The following is a 23,188-nucleotide window of genomic DNA, read 5'->3' as shown; positions in this document are numbered from 1 at the left end:
CGCAAGACCTTCGAAAGAATAATTACAGACAGACTCACACACTTTACTGACAAGCTCCAACTCATCCCTCACCTCCAGTCCAGCTTCCGAAAACTCCACTCCACCAATGATCCCCTTCTCCGACTCACATCAGACATAACAAGACACCAGAACCTTGGACAGTGCACGCTCGCTATCTTTCTGGACATCGAGCGAGCATTCGACAAAATCTGGCATGACGGACTTTTATACAAGCTGCTTAAGACAGGCTTCCCACCGCAGACAGTACGACTAATCAAAACCCTATTAAACGACAGACGCTGCCAAATCCACATCAACCAAACCACCTCATCCCCTTTCCGTCCCGAAGCAGGAGTAGCCCAGGGTGGGATTATCTCCCCCCTGCTCTACTCCCTGTACACCATTGACATCCCCACCCCGACAAGAACCACCGAACAACTCCAACTATACGCAGACGACACAGCATACTGGAATTCGGGACCCTCGATAAACACCATCAACAACCAGACAGCGACATACCTGACAAAACTAGAAGACTGGATGCGACAATGGCGCATCAAACCCAACCCCACCAAAACCCAACTTATCCTATTCAAACACCGCAACATACACAAAAAAACAAACCAAAATCCCGACCACATCTCCCTCACGCTGTGGGGCACCCAGCTCCTCCCCTCTTCCAACGCCAAATACCTAGGCGTCCACCTTGACAAGTATCTCAACCTAAGCAACCACATCAAGGAGACCCTGGATAAAGCCCGTCAACGACAACACCTCATACGACGGGTACAAGGCAAATTTACAGGCTGCAATGATAAAACAGCTGTAAATACCTATAAAACCTTCGTCCGTCCACTATTTGAATACGCGGCAGCGCCTCTCGCCTGCATCTCCAAGACCCAAGCAGAAAGAATCTTTCGCACCGAAAGGCGAATACTTCGCAGCATCCTACGACTCCCACCCTCCACCCCCAGACAAGAGGTCTTTGAGGAAGCAAAAATCACCCCTGTCCAAACAAGATTAGCCATCCTTAGAGCCCGCTATGGGAAAACCACCCTCACCTCCCGACCTGACCTACACACAATATACACCCACAGACCCAGACACAGAAACAAACCCAAACACAAATACACCTACCCACCAAGAACAATCATAAATAACACCCTCCACACCTTCCCTGACACTATACACCAACACGAACACGCAAGACAATTACACATACAGAACAACGACACTCCTACCCCCCCACACCTCCAGGCGTTGAACCCCGACCGCCCGCCACCATAAACCTTACCGAATCGATAGCAACAAAACGGCACATAAACCTAACTCCACTGTCGCCCTGACTTTTGTACCCTTGTACTTTTGTTTTTATATTTCTATTTTCATCTCTACCACTAGCTCCATGTCTAAATCTCTAATTCTATTTGACTTCTACAGCTTAAAAATTGTAAAAATTGTAATTAGTCTGTAAGATAACAAAACAATTGTAAATTGCCAAACTCTATTTTAGGAAAACAGTAACTAGTATGTAAGTTAGCATTAAGTACAAAATAAATACAGAAAAGAAAAAATGTAATACCCTCATCTCTGGCCCCAATAGAGCAACAAGCTCTCCAGCGGCCCATCCGCCTCCCTTCAGGAGCGGAAATGAATAGTTTAAAAAAAAAAAAATAAAAAAAATAAAAAAAAAAAAGCTCGCCTCCAATTCACCACCGGCAATGGAGGGTGAAGCTTTGACAATGCCAGCCACTCGTGCTGGCGAAACGTCAGAAAAATCATTAGATGAACGTCGGCCGAAGAACCCGAGACAGAAGCCAATAGGCAGAAGATGTCAACAAGTGGCCACGAAAGCCTTAACAATTTTGTATTACAAGGAATGTTAAGAAAGGCAGGAAAACATTTTTGTTCAAATGTTCAAATGTGTGTGAAATCTTATGGGACTTAACTGCTAAGGTCATCAGTCCCTAAGCTTACACACTACTTAACCTAAATTATCCTAAGGACAAACACACACACCCATGCCCGAGGGAGGACTAGAACCTCCGCGGGATCAGCCGCACAGTCCATGACTGCAGCGCCTCAGACCGCTCGGCTAATCCCATGCGGCAAACATTTTTGCTTAGCAGCAATGGCAGGATACAAATTGCTGAGTATCGGGATTGTCAGCATCAAATATTCAGCGCCGAGGACAAAATAAAGATCACAAATGGAAGAAGTTCGAAAACATCATTCAGTAGGCTTTACACAAGTATGTTCCAAGTGAGGTCTTAACGGATAGGTTAGAAAACTGCTACGTAAACCAAGATAACTTCATCACAGCTTCAAGCTGAAAAACAAAATCTGAAATAAGCGAAAATAAGTGCAAGGAGAGTAATGAAAGAGGCGTTGAGTGACTTTCGAAGTGGAATATTACCGACCGATCTGACTAAGAACGCTAAGAGGTCATAGTCTTACCTGAAGTCACTAAGCGGATCGAAGTCACCTATTCAGATAGTGTAATAGCACCGAAACGGAAGATGAGAGATAAAAGACCGAAATGCTAAATTCGGTTTACCGCATCGTTCCACCGCGGTCATGCCTTTGAATCATCGTACAAACATCGAAATAGCAGACATTGAGCTAGCTAATCGTGGGTTAGAAAATAAACTACAACTCCTTAGTAGGAGAAAGGTATCAGGACATAGATGAGATACCTCTAAGATTCTACAGATGTTACATGAAAAAACTTGCTGCCCTATTGGCAACACTTTACCGTAGATTACTGCACAGCAACGAAGGGTACCCAGCAACTGGAGAAAAGCGCAGGTCACTATCGTTTTCAAGAAGGGTGGTAGAACAGATGCATATAATTATAGGCGTACATAGATGACGTCAGTCTGTTGTAGAACTATAGAACATGTTTTATTCTCAAGTACGATGTCAATGTGGAGGACGAAAATCTCCGTAAAAATCAACATGGATTCCGCAACCACAGATCTTGGTAAACTCAGTTCGCTCTGTTCCTCAAGGTATCAAAAGTGCTGTAGACATCAGCGCTTAGGTTGATGCCATGTTCCTAGACTTCAGAAAAGGATTTGACACCGTACACACTGCCGTTTAGTGAAAAAAAAAATGCGAACTTACTGAATATTGGCCCGGATTTGTGACTGGATTCAAGACTTCCTTGGAGATAGAACTCAACATGTCGCTCTTAATCAAAAGATAAAAAAATCGTCACATCTAAAGGTAATTTCAGGAGTACCCACGGAAGTGTCGTAGGATCGTTACAGCTTGCGATGTATGCTGATCAACCAGAACATTATGACCACCTTCCTAATAGCCGGTGTGTCCACCTCTGGCACTGATAACAGCTCCGATGCGCTATGGTATGGAAGCAGTGAGGCCTTGGTAGTTCGCTGGAGGGAGTTGGCACCACATCTGTACAAACAAGTCACCTAATTCCCGTACATTCCGGAGAGGGGAGTGATGAGCTCTGACGACGCATTAAATCACATTACAGATATGTTTCATCTGGTTCAGATCTGGTGAGTTGGGAGGGCAGCAGATCAATTGGAACTCGCCACTGTGGTCTTCGAAGCTTTCCATCACACCCCCCGCCTTGTGACATGACGGATTATCTTGTTGAAATATGTCACTACTGTCGGGAAACATGTCGTCATCAAGGGCTGTACGTGGTCTGCAACAAGTGTACGATACTCCTTGTCCGTCATAGTGCCTAGCACGAGCTCCACTGAACCCATGGATGCCCATGTGACTGTTCCCCGGAGCACAATGGAATCGCCGCCTGATCGTCACACGGCACAAGTGTCAAGGAGCTGTTTCCCTTCAAGACGAAGGATTCGCGCTCCTCCATCGGCATGATGAAGAAGGTATCGGATTCACCAGACAGCGCAACACTCTGGCACTGCGCCAACGTCCAGTGCCAATGGTCACGTGCCCTTTTCAGTCGTAGTTGACGCTGTCGTGGTGTTAACATTGGCATGTGCATTAGTCGTCGACTGCGGAGGCTCATAGGAGTATTCGGTGCACCTTGTGTTGAGGCACACTTGTACTCTGTCAGTTCCGTCACAGATCACCGCCTGCCCTCTTTTAGTAGTATGACCAGCCTACGACGTCCAGTATCAGTAATGAGAAGTGTCTGCCCAACCCCACGACGTCTGGACGTGGTTTCACTTCGGTTTGGTTGAAGACACCATAGCAATTCTCGAACATCCAACAAGTCGTGCAAATACTCCAGGCCATCATAATCTGCCCTCGGTCAAACAGACAGATCGTGCGACTTCCCCATCCCACACATGGAAAGCACTCTCACTGATATTATATGCACCGTTCTTGTGTAACGTTGCTATCGCCTGGATGGGTTTATATCGATAGTAGGTCGGCTGTCATAAAGTTCTGGCTGATCGGTGTATGTAAAACATCTAGCAGAAAATGTCGGAAGCTCTGTAAGTCTATTTTCAGATGATGTGGTTGTTTAAAAGATGGCAACAACTTCAGAAAACAGCAGCGATTTGCAAAATGCGTCTGCAGAGGATTTCCGAATGGTGCAGGGATTTGCAGTTGCCCCTGAACGTGAATAAATGTAACAGAACGCGCACACATTGGAAAATAAATCCACTACTATACACCTACGCTATTGATGACAAATTGCTGGAAGAGTGTACGATATAAAATATCTGACCGTAGCCACCACGATCTTTATTGGAATGACCACATTCAACCAACTGTAGCAAAACCAGATGCCAGACAGATTCATAGGAAGTATCTTAAGGAAATGTAGCTCATCCACGAGATAAGTTGATTATAATTCACTTGTTCGATCAATTCCTGAGTATTGATCATCATTCTGGGATCCTTACCAGGTTGGACTAATAGAAGTAGAGAAGATCCATCGAAGGCCACTGCGTTTCGTGACAGAATAGTTTAGCCAATGTGACAGCGTTACAGATATGCTCAATGAAATTCGATTTCAGACGCTATAACAGAGGCGTTCTGCATCAAGGAGTGCTTCACTATTAAAATTCCGAGAGAATACTTGCCGGGAAGAGTGGGATAACATGTTACTTTGAGGAAACGGACTGTCTTGGTTGCAGGACGCTCAAGCCGAAGTTATCAACGTACAGAGTTGTAATTATTACTTATTTATCAATGGAACTTGAAGTGCACACACGTTTACATATTATTTATTATCCATAGAGTCTTTGTACTTTCGAGATTAAAGATCGCCCACTACTGATAGTACTTGGCCCCCCTATTCTTTCATAGAAAAAGTTATTGGTACTTAAGAAATGTTTCTACATTTCTTTCCCTAAGGAGGATCTTATGATCGTTGTTCATCTCACATCATCAGTTTTTTAGGCCTCTAGTAACAAACACTCCAATTTTATTTCAGTTTTAAGCTTTTTAATGTTTATGTGTCCTAGTATTTGTACTACCAATTACCTTCCACATCCATTGTTGACTTTACCGGTTAAAGGTCTATTATGCGTTTTAACGTCTCAGCACTGCAGCTCGCAGTTTTATTTATTACTTTTTGTCTTGCTACTTTGGCGCACTATCTGTAAATACGAGTGTCTCTCCAAAAGAAATGCACAGTATTTTTGTAAAAATACAGTTTTCATTCTGCATTTGTGAAAGTCTTACAGTGTGTAGATACATCCTTCCCGCTTGTTTTCAAACTTAGTTCAACCTGTTCCCGTGAGTGGCGCCGTCACAGCATGTCTTCAAGATGGCTGCTACATTTGTCGTTCGTCAGAAGCAACGTGCTGTCATAGAGTTCCTGTGCTGTGAAAACGAGACAGTGGGAAACATCCACAAGAGGTTGAAAAAGGTGTATGGAGATGATGCTGTCGATTGCAGTACAGTTACTCGTTGAGCAAGCAAGTTACGTGATGAAAGCGGGCACGGCAGTATTGAGGATTGTCCTCGCAGCGGCGGGCCTCGTTCTGCACACACTCCAGACAATGTGCAGAGAGTTAACGAATTGGTGACTGCTGGCAGACGCATCATAGTGAACGAATTGTCACACTACGTTGGAATAGGGGAAGGAAGTGTTTGCAGAATACTGAAAGTGTTGGCGATAAAAAGGTTTGTGGCAGATGGGTTTCCAGGATGTTGACAGTGGCTCACAAAGAAACAAGAAAAACGGTATGGTGCGAACTTTTGGAACCGGACGAGAATGGTGGAGACGAATTTCTTGGAAGAATTGTGACAGTTGATGAAACATGGCTCCATTATTTTTCACCAGAGACGAAGGGGCAATCAATGGAGTGGCATCATGCAAATTCACCCAAGAAAAAAAAAAATCAAAACCATACCTTCTGCTGGAAAAGTTATGGCTACGGTGTTTTTCGATTCCGAAGGACTCTTGCTTATGGACATCATGCCAAGTGGAACCACCATAAATTCTATGCATATGTGACAACACTGAAAAAACTTCAAGCTCGACTGAGTCGTGTTTGACCACATCACCAAAAGCAGGATATTTTGCTGTTGCGCAACAATGCAAGGCCACATGTCAATCAAAAAACCGTGGAAGCGATCACAAAACTCGGATGGACAACACTGAAACTCCCGCCTAACAGTCCTGACCTGGCTCCATGTGACTATCATCTCTTTGGGAAACTGAAAGACTCTCTTCGTGGAACAGGGTTTGAAGATGATGACTCTCTTGTGCACGCTGCCAAACAATGGCTCCAACAGGTTGGTCCAGAATTTTACCGTACGGGTATACAGGCGCTGGTTCCAAGATGTAGAAATGAAAATATTGTTCCTAAAGGATGTATCTACACACTGTAAAACTTTAAAATACGTAGAATAAAAGCTGGATTAAAAAAAAGTGTGCATTTCTTTAGGAGTGACCCTCGCAGATTTCCCATAATTTTCAAAAGATTATTTTCATATCATTTTTATATACGACCTATAATAGCTCCCATGGTTTGTTATTTAACCCTTGCCTATATTTGGCAGTTAAATAATACTTAGTAACGCAAAGATCCCTGACGGCATCTGCTGCGAGTTACAGATACTGGGCGCACGCTTCGATGTCGCAACTTCACCCCCACCATGTTTGCAAGATGACAGATCCATGTAGACCTGATCCTGTTTTGTATTCATTGGTCCACGTTGCCTACCTCAACAAGTTAATCTCCTGTTTTATTTCTGTTTTCTTTTTTCGCGGTGTGTAATACATATTTTTATGACAAAGTTGGTCATTGGGTGTTACCCGTTTCGGCTACGTCCTGTTCTTTTTATTTGCAGGACACAGGGCAACGTTTCCAAATATTTGAGGAGGGCAATTATTGCTGGGACGTTTAGTATGATCGGTGTCTCATGTGCTTAACACCATACATTATCCTTAAGTTTTTTTTTACAATTTCTTACTAGTAACTGCGAATTTGCAAAATGGAGTCATCCCATTTCTAACAAAATTTTTTGTGTAGGCCAACCTGAAGACGCCTGAATGAGTCGAGACACGTCCTGGTAAATAAATAATAATTAGAAGGAATGTCAGCGTTGGCCGTAATATTGATCGTTTATTGATAGTTATTGTGTCGTTTCTTGGCTTTGGCTACTGATAATAACTTGATAGCAGTGCCTATGAGTTTAATTTGTACACCATAGCACTGAAGATGATCACTATGTGATTGAAAATCGATTTTAGTATCAATAAACCATCAATATTACGGCCAACGCTGACCTTCCTTCTAATTTCACATATATGGTCGTGGTGCACACAGCACTCCATGGAGTCGCCAATCAAAACATAATAATTGCAACCCTACAACCAGGACTGTTGGTGTCTTCATCGTATATTACTGGTTGCTGCATCATCGCCATTATGAGTTGGATAAAGTTTTAAACTTATTACTTCTTCCCACATATGTCTCGCGAAATGACCACAACGAGAAATTACAACTAATACAGAAGTTTACCGACAGTCTTTTTCCCCACGCGCCAATCGCGAATGATACAGGGAAGAGGGATAACATAGTGGTACCAGATGTACCCTCCACCACACAACGTCAGCTGGATTGCGGAGTATTGACATATATGTAGATTTCAAACATTGGAGAATGCTTAAAATTTCAGCTGTTCTTCATCGTTATTGAAGTCAGAATTACTGTCTCACCATGATGTAATCCTCCAACTAAGCTAAAGATTTTGTTGTGTTTGCCACGAGCAAGGACAAAAGTTCTGTCGGCGTCAATAGTCGTCCTTCCACAGTGCAGTCCTTGAAAGCCATTGCAGACCTGGTTGCCGAGATGACTTCCGACAGAATATCGTGGAAGAGTCAACAAGTCGGCCGGCCAAGGTTGCCACGATCTCAAACGCCGGCTCGACCCGACTTGCCTCGGAGCGGCGCGGCGCAGCGGTCCCGGATCACGTGCCAGTCCGCGAGCCCAATGGAAGACAAATGCGAGGTGTCGGAGGTTAAGCATTAGCATGCCGTCTGCATAGCGGATGAGCCGCTGTCTGCCTTCCCGAAGCGGACACCGATTGTGGGCCGCCGCTCCCACTGTGTGCAAATCTGCTGCAAGGTTCTTTCCAGAATTCCGCACAGACCAAACTGCGACGGCAAGAAGCGCTGCCCCAGGCGGATTCCCACCGCCTGTTGAGAGAATTTATCTCGTAACACAATACCTCGTTGTCCTAAAGTGCATGTTTCTGCTTCGATTCGCTACGAATGCTGCCGAGCGAGGTGGTGAAGCGGTTAAGGCAATGTATTCGTATTTCGCAGGAGAACCAGCCATCCAGTTGCAGGCTTTCCTCCGTTTTCCCAAACCATTACTCAAGTCCAGGGCCGATTTCCTTGCAATTCATGCACAAACCAACTTGTGCTTTATCTTCAATCACCCCCGTGACGACCATACTGTAAACTGTAGCCTCATTTCATTCTCGGAAAAAAGCGAACTAGCTCACATCCACACCCACACAAGAAAAAAGACTTTCATCCTGTATCTATATTACTAAAGGGCTAAAACGCTCACCAGGCTTCGTTTGTTGGTTTCATTGTAATAGCTTCCCACGACAAAAAATTAGTTTTTTAGCATGTCACATAATTATTGACCAAATTTAAAAATTTTAAATGTTGCTATAATCTACTCTTACCATGTACACTACTGGTCATTAAAATTGCTACACCAAGAAGAAATGCTGATGATAAACGGGTATTCATCGGACAAATATATTACACTAGAACTGACATGTGATTACATTTTCACGCAATTTGGGTGTATAGATCCTGAGAAATCAGTACCCAGAACAACCACCTCTGGCCGTAATAACGGCCTTGATACGCCTGGACATTGAGTCAAACAGAGCTTGGATGGCGTGTACAGGTACAGCTGCCTATGCAGCTTCAACACGATACCAGAGTTCATCAAGAGTAGTGACTGGCGTATTGTGACGAGCCAGTTGCTCGGCCACCATTGACCAGACGATTTCAGTTGGTGAGAGATCTGCAGAATGTGCTGGCCAGGGTAGCAATCGAACATTTTCTGTATCCAGAAAGGCTCGTACAGGACCTGCAACATGCGGTCGTGCATTATCCTGCTGAAATGTAGGGTTTCGCAGGGATCGAATGAAGGGTAGAGCCACGGGTCGTAACACATCTGAAATGTAACGTCCACTGTTCAAAGTGCCGTTAATGCGAACAAGAGGTGACCGAGACGTGTAACCAATGGCACCCCATACCATCACGCCGGGTGATACGCCAGTATGGCGATGACGAATACATGCTTCCAATGTGCGTTCACCGCGATGTCGCCAAACACGGATGCTACCATCATGATGCTGTAAACAGAACCTGGATTCATCCGAAAAAATGACGTTTTGCCATTCGTGCACCCAGGTTCGTCGTTGAGTACACCATCGCAGGCGCTCCTGTCTGTGATGCAGCGTCAAGGTTAACCGCAGCCATGGTCTCCGAGCTGATAGTCCATGGTGCTGCAAACGTCGTCGAACTGTTCGTGCAGATGGTTGTTGTCTTGCAAACGTCCCCATCTGTTGACTCAGGGATCGAGACGTGGCTGCACAATCCGTTACAGCCATGCGGATAAGATGCCTGCCATCTCGACTGCTAATGATACGAGGCCGTTGTGATCCAGCACGGTGTTCCGTATTATCCTCCTGAACCTACCGATTCCATATTCTGCTAACAGTCATTGGATCTCGACCAACACGAGCAGCAGTGTCGCGATACGATAAACCGCAATCGCGATAGGCTACAATCCGACCTTTATGAAAGTCGGAAACGTGTTGGTACGCATTTCTCCTTCTTACAAGAGGCATCACAAAAACGTTTCACCAGGCAACGCCGGTCAACTGCTGTTTGTGTATGAGAAATCGGTTGGAAACTTTCCTCATGTCAACACGTTGTAGGTGTCGCCACCGGCGCCAACTTTGTGTGAATGCTCTGAAAACCTAATCATTTGCATATCACAGCATCTTCTTCCTGTCGGTTAAATTTCGCGTCTGTAGCACGTCATCTTCGTGGTGTAGCAATTTTAATGGCCAGTAGTGTATATCCTTACGATAACGGTTTAACCCAGTTAGTTCAATAGTTACACTTCGCAACACAATTAAAGGGTAGCTTTTCAAAATTCCGTAATTATTTCCCACTACGACGTATAAATTTGCAATTTGGCTCCATGGTGGATAAAACATTCCTCTGTAACGGTGCAAAAGCACGGCGCCCTGCAACGTCACCGCTTGGCGACGCTTGAGACATCAAGGTGACGACAAGGCGAAAAGAAGGCCAGAGCTCAGAATTTCATGTAAGGTGAAAGCTAGGTTAATGATGTCACATTCGCAACAAATTTTACCACTATTCTGCTGTAAACCACCGTGGACGTGTCACACCATGGGATGGTCGTCACACACTCTCTTATCCACCTTTCGCCTCTTCTTTTGGTGCCTCTGCGATGGAAATTGGAATGGCGACGCCCAGAGGTGAAACCACACGATATTCTTGTGTGTGGGTGCAGAAAACATTTAAGACACGCCTCCACTCGGAATCGACGAGAGAAAGCCTCAGCGAGTAGTTTCTAAGGGCGTCAATGAAACGACCTCATCCACTGGAGCACTGGCACCAACATATTTTGCGGTCGTAAACGTCAGTTCGCAATGCAGTGATCAACAGCAACACGTTTCCAACCGTCTTGACACTGCTGCCACCCCACAGACGGTCCAACACCTCTCTAAGGACACTGTGGACCAGTAACCCTGATGAGCATGAGTGCTTCGCTTTGGAACGCAGTTTGACTGTAGTTTTTGATCTGGTGTACAATGTGGAACCACTAAGGACCGTTCAGAACATTTCAACGCAAGTTGAGCGTCATCGGAAGCAGCAAAGGGTGCTTATGCTCTTTCAGGCCTCCTGTTTTTCACTGTACTGTGGCGTGACGATAGGGGGATGTGACATTGACACATGCATGAATTAAAAGGCAAATGGTCCCTCTAATATCCTTCAGTTCCGCAACACTGTTAGTGCCTCCTGTCCACATTTGTTGAGCACTCTCAAGATATACCTGTTCAGAGAAAACCTGTGATGTGGGTCCTTGGAGCCTGCAGGTAGGCAACCACTTCGTCCCTCTTGCACACCTACTGCAGGCTGCCACGACTCTTGTCAAGCGTTTTCTCTGTAAAGGTACAGTTTTAAAGTGCTCAACAGACGTGATCAGTGCCACTGACAGTGTAGTCGAAATGTGGGTCTCTGCAGGACCTTTCACCCTTTCACTCTCACATGTGTCAATGTCGCACCCATCTGTGATCACGCCACACAAGAGCGAAAAACAGAAGGGCTGAAAAAACGTTAGTACCGTTTGCTGCTTCCAATCGAATTCTAAGTTCGTAGACAGGTGTTTAACGGCCCCTAGTGGTCCCACAACGTACAACATAGCACAAATTGCGGTCACACAGCATTGTAAAGGGATGTAGTCACCTTCAGTAGGGTTGCTGGCCTACGATGTGCTTAGAGAAGGGTCGAAGCGTCCTTGGCTTGTCAGCAGAGTCACAGACGTCGAGAACGTCGTCCTGTTGCTCATTACACTGGGAACTGTCATCTTGTACCGCAAAATGTGTGGGTATCAATACCTCAAGATGAGAGGTGGTTTCATTGACGCCCTTTAAGCCACTCGCTGAGGCTTTTCCGTGTCGATTCCGAGCGGCGATGTGTCTGTAGTGCTTTCCTCGGCCACATACAAGAAAACTGCGTGATTTCAACTCTGGGCGTCGCGGAAGCAACATAAGAACAGGTGAAATGTGAGTAAGAGGTTGTGCAATGACCTTCCTATCGTGTGACATGTACAAGATGGCGTAGAAAAAAGAGTGGTAAAAATAAATGCCAATGTGACATCATTAATCCAGCTTTCACTCCACATCCTGTTTGGAGCTTCACCGAGCCCGAGGGTGACATCGCGGGGCACCACGCTTTTGAACCATTACAGAGGAAGTTCGGTGGCACCTTTGAGCCCAAATTTAGAAGTTACACATAGCGATGGAAAAAAACTACAGAGTTTCGAAAAACTGTTCCTTAATTGCGCTGCCCAATGTAGAAGCTGTGTATATCAGTTGTCTTGTGGCAGTGAAACTCACGGCGCGCAAATTACCCAGACTATATTAATCCAGTATTTGAGAATTAGAGCAACCAACAACATTTACACATAGTTTCAAACATTTCGACATTTTTCTCGGTGATCACGCCACCCTCACTCACACACACACACACACACACACACACACACACACACATATATATATATATATATATATATATATATATATATATATATATATATATGTGTGTGTGTGTGTGTGTGTGTGTGTGTGTGTGTGTGTGTGAGTGAGGGTGGCGAGATCACCGAGAAAAATGTCGAAATGTTTGAAACTATATATATATATATATATATATATATATATATGTGTGTGTGTTGTGTATATACTACTGGCCATTAAACTTGCTACACCACGAAGATGACGTGCTACAGACGCGAAATTTAACCGACAGGAAGAAGCTGCTGTCATATGCAAATGGTTAGCTTTTCAGAGCATGCACACAAGGTTGGCGCCGGTGGCGACACCTACAACGTGCTGACATGAGGAAAGTTTCCAACCGATTTCTCATACACAAACAGCAGTTGACCGGCGTTGCCTGGTGAAACGTTGTTGTGATGCCTCTTGGAAGAAGGAGAAATGCGTACCAACACGTTTCCGACTTTCATAAAGGTCGGATTGTAGCCTATCGCGATTGCGGTTCATCGTATCGCGACACTGCTGCTCGCGTTGGTCGAGATCCAATGACTGTTAGCAGAATATGGAATCGGTAGGTTCAGGAGGATAATACGGAACGCCGTGCTGGATCACAACGGCCTCGTATCATTAGCAGTCGAGATGACAGGCATCTTATCCGCATGGCTGTAACGGATTGTGCAGCCACGTCTCGATCCCTGAGTCAACAGATGGGGACGTTTGCAAGAAGACAACAACCATCTGCACGAACAGATCGACGAGGTTTACAGCACCATGGACTATCAGCTCGGAGACCATGGCTGCGGTTAACCTTGACGCTGCATCACAGACAGGAGCGCCTGCGATGGTGTACTCAACGACGAACCTGGGTGCACGAATGGCAAAACGTCATTTTCTCGGATGAATCCAGGTTCTGTTTACAGCATCATGATGGTAGCATCCGTGTTTGGCGACATCGCGGTGAACGCACAGTGGAAGCGTGTATTCGTCATCGCCATACTGGCGTATCACCCGGCGTGATGGTATGGGGTGCCATTGGTTACACGTCTCGGTCACCTCTTGTTCGCATTAACGGCACTTTGAACAGTGGACGTTACATTTCAGATGTGTTACGACCCGTGGCTCTACCCTTCATTCGATCCCTGCGAAACCCTACATTTCAGCAGGATAATGCACGACCGCATGTTGCAGGTCCTGTACGGGCCTTTCTGGATACAGAAAATGTTCGACTGCTGCCCTGGCCAGCACATTCTGCAGATCTCTCACCAACTGAAAACGTCTGGTCAATGGTGGCCGAGCAACTGGCTCGTCACAATACGCTAGTCACTACTCTTGATGAACTCTGGTATCGTGTTGAAGCTGCATGGGCAGCTGTATCTGTACACGCCATCCAAGCTCTGTTTGACTCAATGCCCAGGCGTATCAAGGCCGTTATTACGGCCAGAGGTGGTTGTTCTGGGTACTGATTTCTCAGGATCTATACACCCAAATTGCGTGAAAATGTAATCACATGTCAGTTCTAGTGTAATATATTTTTCCAATGAATACCCGTTTATCATCTGCATTTCTTCTTGGTCTAGGGGTAGCGTCTTTGATTCATAATCAAAACGTCTTCGGTCCCGTGTTCGATCCCCGCCACTGCCTAAATTTTTATAAGTAATCAGCATTGGCGGCCGAAGACTTCCGGCATAAGAAGTCAGCCTCATTCTGCCAACGGCCTTGTCAAAGAGGGCGGCGGAGCGGATAGAGGTTCAGGGCACTCTCTTGTCCTAGGGGTGGGAAATTGCCCCTAAAGGCGGAAGAATCAGCAATGATCAACGACATGAGGATGCAGAAGGCAATGGAAACCACTGCATTAAAGGCACGTAACGCGTATCCACAGGACATGTGGCCTGTAATTGAGGAAGTGTCATGATGATCTCTCCATTGGCAAAAGATTCCGGAATAGTCCCCCATTCGGATCTCCGGGAGAGGACTGCCAAGGGGGAGGTTACCATGAGAAAAAGATTGAATAATCAACGAAAGGATAACGTTCTAAGAGTCGGGGCGTGGAATGTCAGAAGCTTGAACGTGGTAGGGAAACTAGAAAATCTGAAAAGGGAAATGCAAAGGCTAAATCTAGATATAGTAGGGGTCAGTGAAGTGAAGTGGAAGGAAGACAAGGATTTCTGGTCAGATGAGTATCGGGTAATATCAACAGCAGCAGAAAATGGGATAACAGGCGTAGGATTCGTTATGAATAGGAAGGTAGGGCAGAGGGTGTGTTACTGTGAACAGTTCAGTGACCGTGTTGTTCTAATCAGAATCGACAGCAGACCAACACCGACAACGATAGTTCAGGTATACATGCCGACGTCGCAAGCTGAAGATGAACAAATAGAGAAAGTGTATGAGGATATTGAAAGGGTAATGCAGTATGTAAAGGGGGACGACAATCTAATAGTCATGGGCGACTGGAATGCAGTTGTAGGGGAAGGAGTAGAAGAAAAGGTTACAGGAGAATATGGGCTTGGGACAAGGAATGAAAGAGGAGAAAGACTAATTGAGTTTTGTAACAAGTTTCAGCTAGTAATAGCGAATACCCTGCTCAAGAATCACAAGAGGAGGAGGTATACTTGGAAATGGCCGGGAGGTACGGGAAGATTTCAATTAGATTACATCATGGTCAGACAGAGATTCCGAAATCAGATACTGGACTGTAAGGCGTACCCAGGAGCAGATATAGACTCAGATCACAATATAGTAGTGATGAAGAGTAGGCTGAAGTTCAAGACATTAGTCAGTAAGAATCAATACGCAAAGAAGTGGGATACGGAAGTACTAAGGAATGACGAGATACGTTTGAAGTTCTCTAACGCTATAGATACAGCAATAAGGAATAGCGCAGTAGGCAGTACAGTTGAAGAGGAATGGACGTCTCTAAAAAGGGCCATCACAGAAGTTGGGAAGGAAAACATAGTAGTGATGAAGAGTAGGCTGAAGATCAAGACATTAGTCAGTAAGAATCAATACGCAAAGAAGTGGGATACGGAAGTACTAAGGAATGACGAGATACGTTTGAAGTTCTCTAACGCTATAGATACAGCAATAAGGAATAGCGCAGTAGACAGTACAGTTGAAGAGGAATGGACGTCTCTAAAAAGGGCCATCACAGAAGTTGGGAAGGGGAACATAGGTACAAAGAAGGTAGCTGCGAAGAAACCATGGGTAACAGAAGAAATACTTCAGTTGATTGATGAAAGGAGGAAGTGCAAACATGTTCCGGGAAAATCAGGAATACAGAAATACAAGTCGCTGAGGAATGAAATAAATAGGAATTGCAGGGAAGCTAAGACGAAATGGCTGCAGGAAAAATGTGAAGACATCGAAAAAGATATGATTGTCGGAAGGACAGACTCAGCATACAGGAAAGTCAAAACAACCTTTGGTGACATTAAAAGCAACGGTGGTAACATTAAGAGTGCAACGGGAATTCCACTGATAAATGCAGAGGAGAGAGCAGATAGGAGGAAAGAATACATTGAAAGCCTCTATGAGGGTGAAGATTTGTCTGATGTGATAGAAGAAGAAACAGGTGTCGATTTAGAAGAGATAGGGGATCCAGTATTAGAATCGGAATTTAAAAGAGCTTTGGAGGACTTACGGTCAAATAAGGCAGAAGGGATAGATAACATTCCATCAGAATTTCTAAAATCATTTGGGGAAGTGGCAACAAAACGACTATTCACGTTGGTGTGTAGAATATATGAGTCTGGCGACATACCATCTGACTTTCGGAAAAGCATCATCCACACAATTCCGAAGACGGCAAGAGCTGACAAGTGCGAGAATTATCGCACAATCAGCTTAACAGCTCATGCATCGAAGCTGATTACAAGAATAATATACAGAAGAATGGAAAAGAAAATTGAGAATCCGCTAGGTGACGATCAGTTTGGCATTAGGAAAAGTAAAGGGACGAGAGAGGCAATTCTGACGTTACGGCTAATAATGGAAGCAAGGCTAAAGAAAAATCAGGACACTTTCATAGGATTTGTCGACCTGGAAAAAGCGTTCGACAATATAAAATGGTGCAAGCTGTTCGAGATTCTGAGAAAAGTAGGGGTAAGCTATAGGAAGAGACGGGTCATATACAATATTTACAACAACCAAGAGGGAATAATAAGAGTGGACGATCAAGAACGAAGTGCTCGTATTAAGAAGGGTGTTCGACAAGGCTGTAGCCTTTCGCCCCTACTCTTCAATCTGTACATCGAGGAAGCAATGATGGAAATAAAAGAAAGGTTCAGGAGTGGAATTAAAATACAAGGTGAAAGGATATCAATGATACGATTCGCTGATGACATTGCTATCATGAGTGAAAGTGAAGAAGAATTAAATGATCTGCTGAACGGAATGAACAGTCTAATGAGTACACAGTATGGTTTGAGAGTAAATCGGAGAAAGACGAAGGTAATGAGAAGTAGTAGAAATGAGAACAGCGAGAAACTTAACATCAGGATTGATGGTCACGAAGTCAATGAAGTTAAGGAATTCTGCTACCTAGGCAGTAAAATAACCAATGACGGACGCAGCAAGGAGGACATCAAAAGAAGACTCGCTATGGCAAAAAAGGCATTTCTGGCCAAGAGAAGTCTACTAATATTAAATACCGGCCTTAATTTGAGGAAGAAATTTCTGAGGATGTACGTCTGGAGTACAGCATTGTATGGTAGTGAAACATGGACTGTGGGAAAACCGGAACAGAAGAGAATCGAAGCATTTGAGATGTGATGCTATAGACGAATGTTGAAAATTAGGTGGACTGATAAGGTAAGGAATGAGGAGGTTCTATGCAGAATCGGAGAGGAAAGGAATATGTGGAAAACACTGATAAGGAGAAGGGACAGGATGATAGGACATCTGCTAATACATGAGGGAATGACTTCCATGGTACTAGAGGGAGCTGTAGAGGGCAAAAACTGTAGAGGAAGACAGAGATTGGAATACGTCAAGCAAATAATTGAGGACGTAGGTTGCAAGTGCTACTCTGAGATGAAGAGGTTAGCACAGGAAATGAATTCGTGGCGGGCCGCATCAAACCAATCAGTAGACTAATGACCAAAAAAAAAAAAACATATAATGGAAAAGTTTGTTGTTTACTATATTTTCGCCGACCATGTAGTAAAACTTGGGCATATTTCAGGAGATAAACTCACTGGAGAGACAACTGATCACGCCTGTGCAGACACACACAGACGAATCTGTAAGCCTTTATAGACCGCGCAGCGATCGAGTCATGTGTACAACCGCGTGCGCCCTGCCTCTACGTGAGCATAAGTAAGTAATGATCAAACAGACATGTACATTCCAAGCTGACATTGAGGATAAACATGAGTAAATGTATGGAAGTGACAGAGTGGCAAAACTAAGTTTTTTTTTTTTTTTTTTTTTTTTTTTAGTTTCGCTTGGGCGCAAGCAATGGTGCAAAAGACGTGGCCACGAAACATGGCGTCAGAATTGTGCTCAAAAGGAGATTCTGATTTAGAGGGGCCGGAGACGCGTTTCACGGCTTGTGAATCAAAATCGTGTCCAAACCCGACAGCAATTGCTGCAGGCAACGAATGAAGGTGCATCCAAAACTGTTAGTGAGACAAAATTGCGACCGAAACTCCACGCAATGAACATTTGGAGTGAGCCATTGCTTGCACAGGCCTATAAAGATGGGAACAGCAAGGTTCATTGGGCTGGAGGAATATGTGACTGGTTTTCTGGACACTTTCCAACCCTATTACATCACGAATGGCCTGCAAAATCACCTGATTTGAACCCCATAGAAGAGATGTGGTGGGTACTGGAACTGCGGGCAAAATGCCGACATGAGCACCCCACAATTTGATGACATTGCGCGATCAAATCCTCAGCGAGTGACTAACCCGGACGCAGTGTAACTGTAGATCGTTGTGGACTCACTTTAGAACCGAATCCAGATGGTTATCAAGTCCAGAGGCAGAATTACGTGGTATCAGATGATGCGTTTAATCATTTATCTAGGCATGACTAATGTTTTGTCCAGTGAGCTTATGACTCATAAACAATGGGATGCGTGAAAAGCTAGCTTTTCTGAAAACGGAGAGCAGATTACCGAAACTATATTTAATCTAGTTTTTATAATCATCTTGGGGTTGAAGCTCTTTTTTTTCTGTGTTTGCTTTAACAATACATATGTTTTTGGATAGGCTCCGCCATTAGCAAAACACAATTTTGTTCTTTAACCTAAGCATGTTTCACTGCAGTTGCACACACTCACAAAAAAAAGAGAACCTCTGAAAGATTCAGAAAAACCGCCAGGAACACCTTCAAAAAATGGTTCAAATGGCTCTGAGCACTATGGGACTTAACATCTGAGGTCATCAGTCCCCTAGAACTACTTAAACCTAACTAACCTAAGGACATCACACACATCCATGCCCGAGGCAGGATTCGAACCTGCGACCGTAGCGGTCACGCGGTTCCAGATTGTAGCGCCTAGAACTGCACGGCCACTCCGGCCGGTAGGAACACCTTCAGCTGTTCCACTGTCAGCCATGTTGTTTTTACATCTTCAACTGTTGCACTGCCCGCCATGTTTGTTTTTACATCTGGTAAACAGTGAAACAGTGACAGTGGCAGTGGCAACTCAATATATAGTGTTTCACAGTGATGAAGTTGAATAAAAAGAAAATGTAAGTGAAACATTATGTAATTAGACACACAGAAACACACACACACACACACACACACACACACACACACACACACACACATAGAATTAAATAATTTCAGGCATAGAAATAATAAGTTTTCAAATCGTAATTTTGGCTTAAACAATTTATCTACTTTAAGGTATAAGTGATTGCAGATGACAAACTGTGGAACGAAACGGTCACTGTAGAAACACAACACATCAGAAAAACAACACCATCGGGTTAAATGTTATGAATTCATGATTTATGTGTTTTTTCAAATATCTGTAATTACGATTTAAAAAACTAATATCTACATGTATACAAACAGCAAAGAACACTCTTTATCTTTAACAGATGAAAAATAAAAGCCCACTGAAGATGTTGCAACTGCAGTGAAACATGTTTGGGTTAAAAAACAAAATTGTGTTTTGCTAAAGGCGGACCCTATCCAAAAACATACGTATTCAGTTTTTGATAATGAGAGCATTTAGGGACTTGCAATGAACTTTAAACAATATTTTAAACCTTTCCTCAACTTTTTCTCGCTTACATCCCCACAAAATAATGAAAAGAATTCAGTTTATCGCCTACTAAATGTTGATTTTTCATGCAGTAAAACTTCAGTAACAAACTTTAAGTCCTATATCTAAGACAATAACTCAGTTGTAAAGTAATCAGATGTTTTAACTGTTTTATAAATGGGAATTCGATTCTTTAAAGAATCTGGCTCGAGGAGGTTACTCGTTGCAATAGGACCATATTGCATAAATTTCTGTATCAACGATGTTGATAAAAGATACAATGAGCTTAGTCTATCACAGCTTATGAGCACCTGCTAGTATCCACATCACGATTGTCTGCAGAATATGGTATCAAAGCAACATGTAACGGATACTGACTACACTGACAGAACTGGAAAGCTTTCCATCACATAACACCGATATTTATCAAACTTTGTAGAGATTTTGCATACCTAATATGGGCACTGAATGACTAAACTTGCATTCAGTTCGGAACTGCTGTTTGTTATCAACGTCAGTATGAGGTGTGACACCCCTCCCCAGGCACGAAAACTTATAATCTACATTTACATCAACATACTCCACAAGCCACCGTACAGTGTGTGACGGAGGGTACCCAGTACCACTGTTGGTTATTTCTTTCCTGTTCCACTCGCAAACAGAGCTAGAAGAAAACGACTGCCTATATGCCCCCATACGAGTTCCAGTTTCTTTATTTTTATCTTCTTGGTCCTCATGCGAAATGTATCCTGGCAGCGGTAGAAGCCTTCTGCAGTCAACTTCAAATGCCGATTCCCTAAATTTTCCCAGTATTGTTCCTAAAAAAGAAGTCACTTTCTCTCCATGGATTCCAATTTTAATTCCGAAGCATCTCCGTCACACTTGCGTGTTGTTTGAACCGACTGGTAACAAATGCAGCAGCCCGCCGCTGAATTGCTTCAATGTCTTCCTTTAATCCGACCTTATGCGGGTCCCAAAGACTGGAATAGTACTCAACTAGCGTCCTATATGCGGTCTCCTTTACGGACGAACCACACTTTCCTAAAATTCTCCCAAGAAACAGAAGTCGACCATTCGCCTGCCCTATTAATTTAATCGACGTGACGGTATCAAGCAACTCACTGCTGACAATGTATTGGAATATTACAGGATTACTTTTTCTGTTCATCTGCGCAACTACATTTTTCTGTATTTAGACAAAGTTGACATTCATTCAAATCAAATAGAAATTCCGTCTAAGTCTTCTTGTATCGTCCTAAAGCCACACAGCGATAACACTTTACACTACAGTGGCATCAGCAATCGATCGCAGATTGCTGCCCATCCTGTCCGCCAAACCACTTACGTACAGGAGCACTCCTAACGATATCCTTGTCTCTGTCGAGGACAACGTATTGGGGTCTTTTATTTGAGAAGTCTTGGAGCCGCTCACATATCTGAGAACCTGTTCCGTAAGCTCGTACTTTCATTATCAGTCTGCAGTGGGGCACCGTGTGAAACGATTTTCGGAAATCTAGGAATAAGGAATCTGCCTGTTGCTCTTCATCCAGAGTTCGCAAGATATCATTTGAGAAAAAGGCAAGCTGAGTTCTGCACGAGTGATGCTTTCTAAAACTGTGGTGATTCGTGAACAAACCTTCATGTCTCAAGGAAGTTTATTATTTTCGAGTTGAGGATATTCCGCAGTAAACCGTCGTTAAGGATATTGACCTGTAATTCTGAGGGTCCGTGATTTTATCCCTCTTAAACACAGTAGTCATCTAAGTTTTTTTCTAGTCGCTTGGGACTTTGCGTTGGGCGAGAGATTCGTGATAAATGCAAACTAAGTATGAGACCAACACCCTAGAGTCTTTGTAAAACCGAACTGGGATTCCATCCGGGCTAGCGACTTACGTGCTTTCAGTTATTTCAGGTGTTTCTGTAATCGGTGTACCATGGAAGCAAACTGCCTCCAGATGTTTTTTCATGCTTGAAACACATGCTGCGTCAGTTCGTGAAGACTTGCTGGCAGCGAAGTGGAATGAAAGTACACGTCTTTCCATCGCATGCCAGCCTGGTTGACGTATCAGGGGACTAGGAAGTCCATTAGTGTTTCCTTACATTCCTCAAGGCGTCCGTAGATTCCTCAAGACGCTTTTTACGTGAACTGCAGAGTAGGTTCTTGCGTTGTCCTACTGGAATATTCCATTTGGTACACTGGTCATGAAGGGTTATGACAATAGGGTTTACCATTCTTGCACGCCACATGTAAGCGGGAAGGTATTCTGGGAGGCAGTTACCTTGTATAAAAACGATTGCACAGGTCCACCATCACTTACGAGAGACAGGCGCGTCTGAGAATACTGCAGAGCATGAAACGCGGGTTCAGGGCACAAATCGAAGGAGGACGTCACTTGGAGCAATTTTTATTAAATGTATCATACGCAATTTTAGCAATCAGACTGCGTAACTCCCTAACAGTTTTCGGATCAATGTTCATACGGACCTTTTGTAATGTTTTGCTGCCAGGAACAGACCCCAACATTAATATACACTCCTGGAAATTGAAATAAGAACACCGTGAATTCATTGTCCCAGGAAGGGGAAACTTTATTGACACATTCCTGGGGTCAGATACATCACATGATCACACTGACAGAACCACAGGCACATAGACACAGGCAACAGAGCATGCACAATGTCGGCACTGGTGCAGTGAATATCCACCTTTCGCAGCAATGCAGGCTGCTATTCTCCCATGGAGACGATCGTAGAGATGCTGGATGTAGTCCTGTGGAACGGCTTGCCATGCCATTTCCACCTGGCGCCTCAGTTGGACCAGCGTTCGTGCTGGACGTGCAGACCGCGTGAGACGACGCTTCATCCAGTCCCAAACATGCTCAATGGGGGACAGATCCGGAGATCTTGCTGGCCAGGGTAGTTGACTTACACCTTCTAGAGCACGTTGGGTGGCACGGGATACATGCGGACGTGCATTGTCCTGTTGGAACAGCACGTTCCCTTGCCGGTCTAGGAATGGTAGAACGATGGGTTCGATGACGGTTTGGATGTACCGTGCACTATTCAGTGTCCCCTCGACGATCACCAGTGGTGTACGGCCAGTGGAGGAGATCGCTCCCCACACCATGATGCCGGGTGTTGGCCCTGTGTGCCTCGGTCGTATGCAGTCCTGATTGTGGCGCTCACCTGCACGGCGCCAAACACGCA

The sequence above is a fragment of the Schistocerca nitens genome, chromosome 8 (genome assembly GCF_023898315.1).
Source record: "Schistocerca nitens isolate TAMUIC-IGC-003100 chromosome 8, iqSchNite1.1, whole genome shotgun sequence".
In the NCBI taxonomy this organism is placed as follows: domain Eukaryota; kingdom Metazoa; phylum Arthropoda; class Insecta; order Orthoptera; family Acrididae; genus Schistocerca; species Schistocerca nitens.
This window is presented reverse-complemented; position numbering follows the sequence as displayed.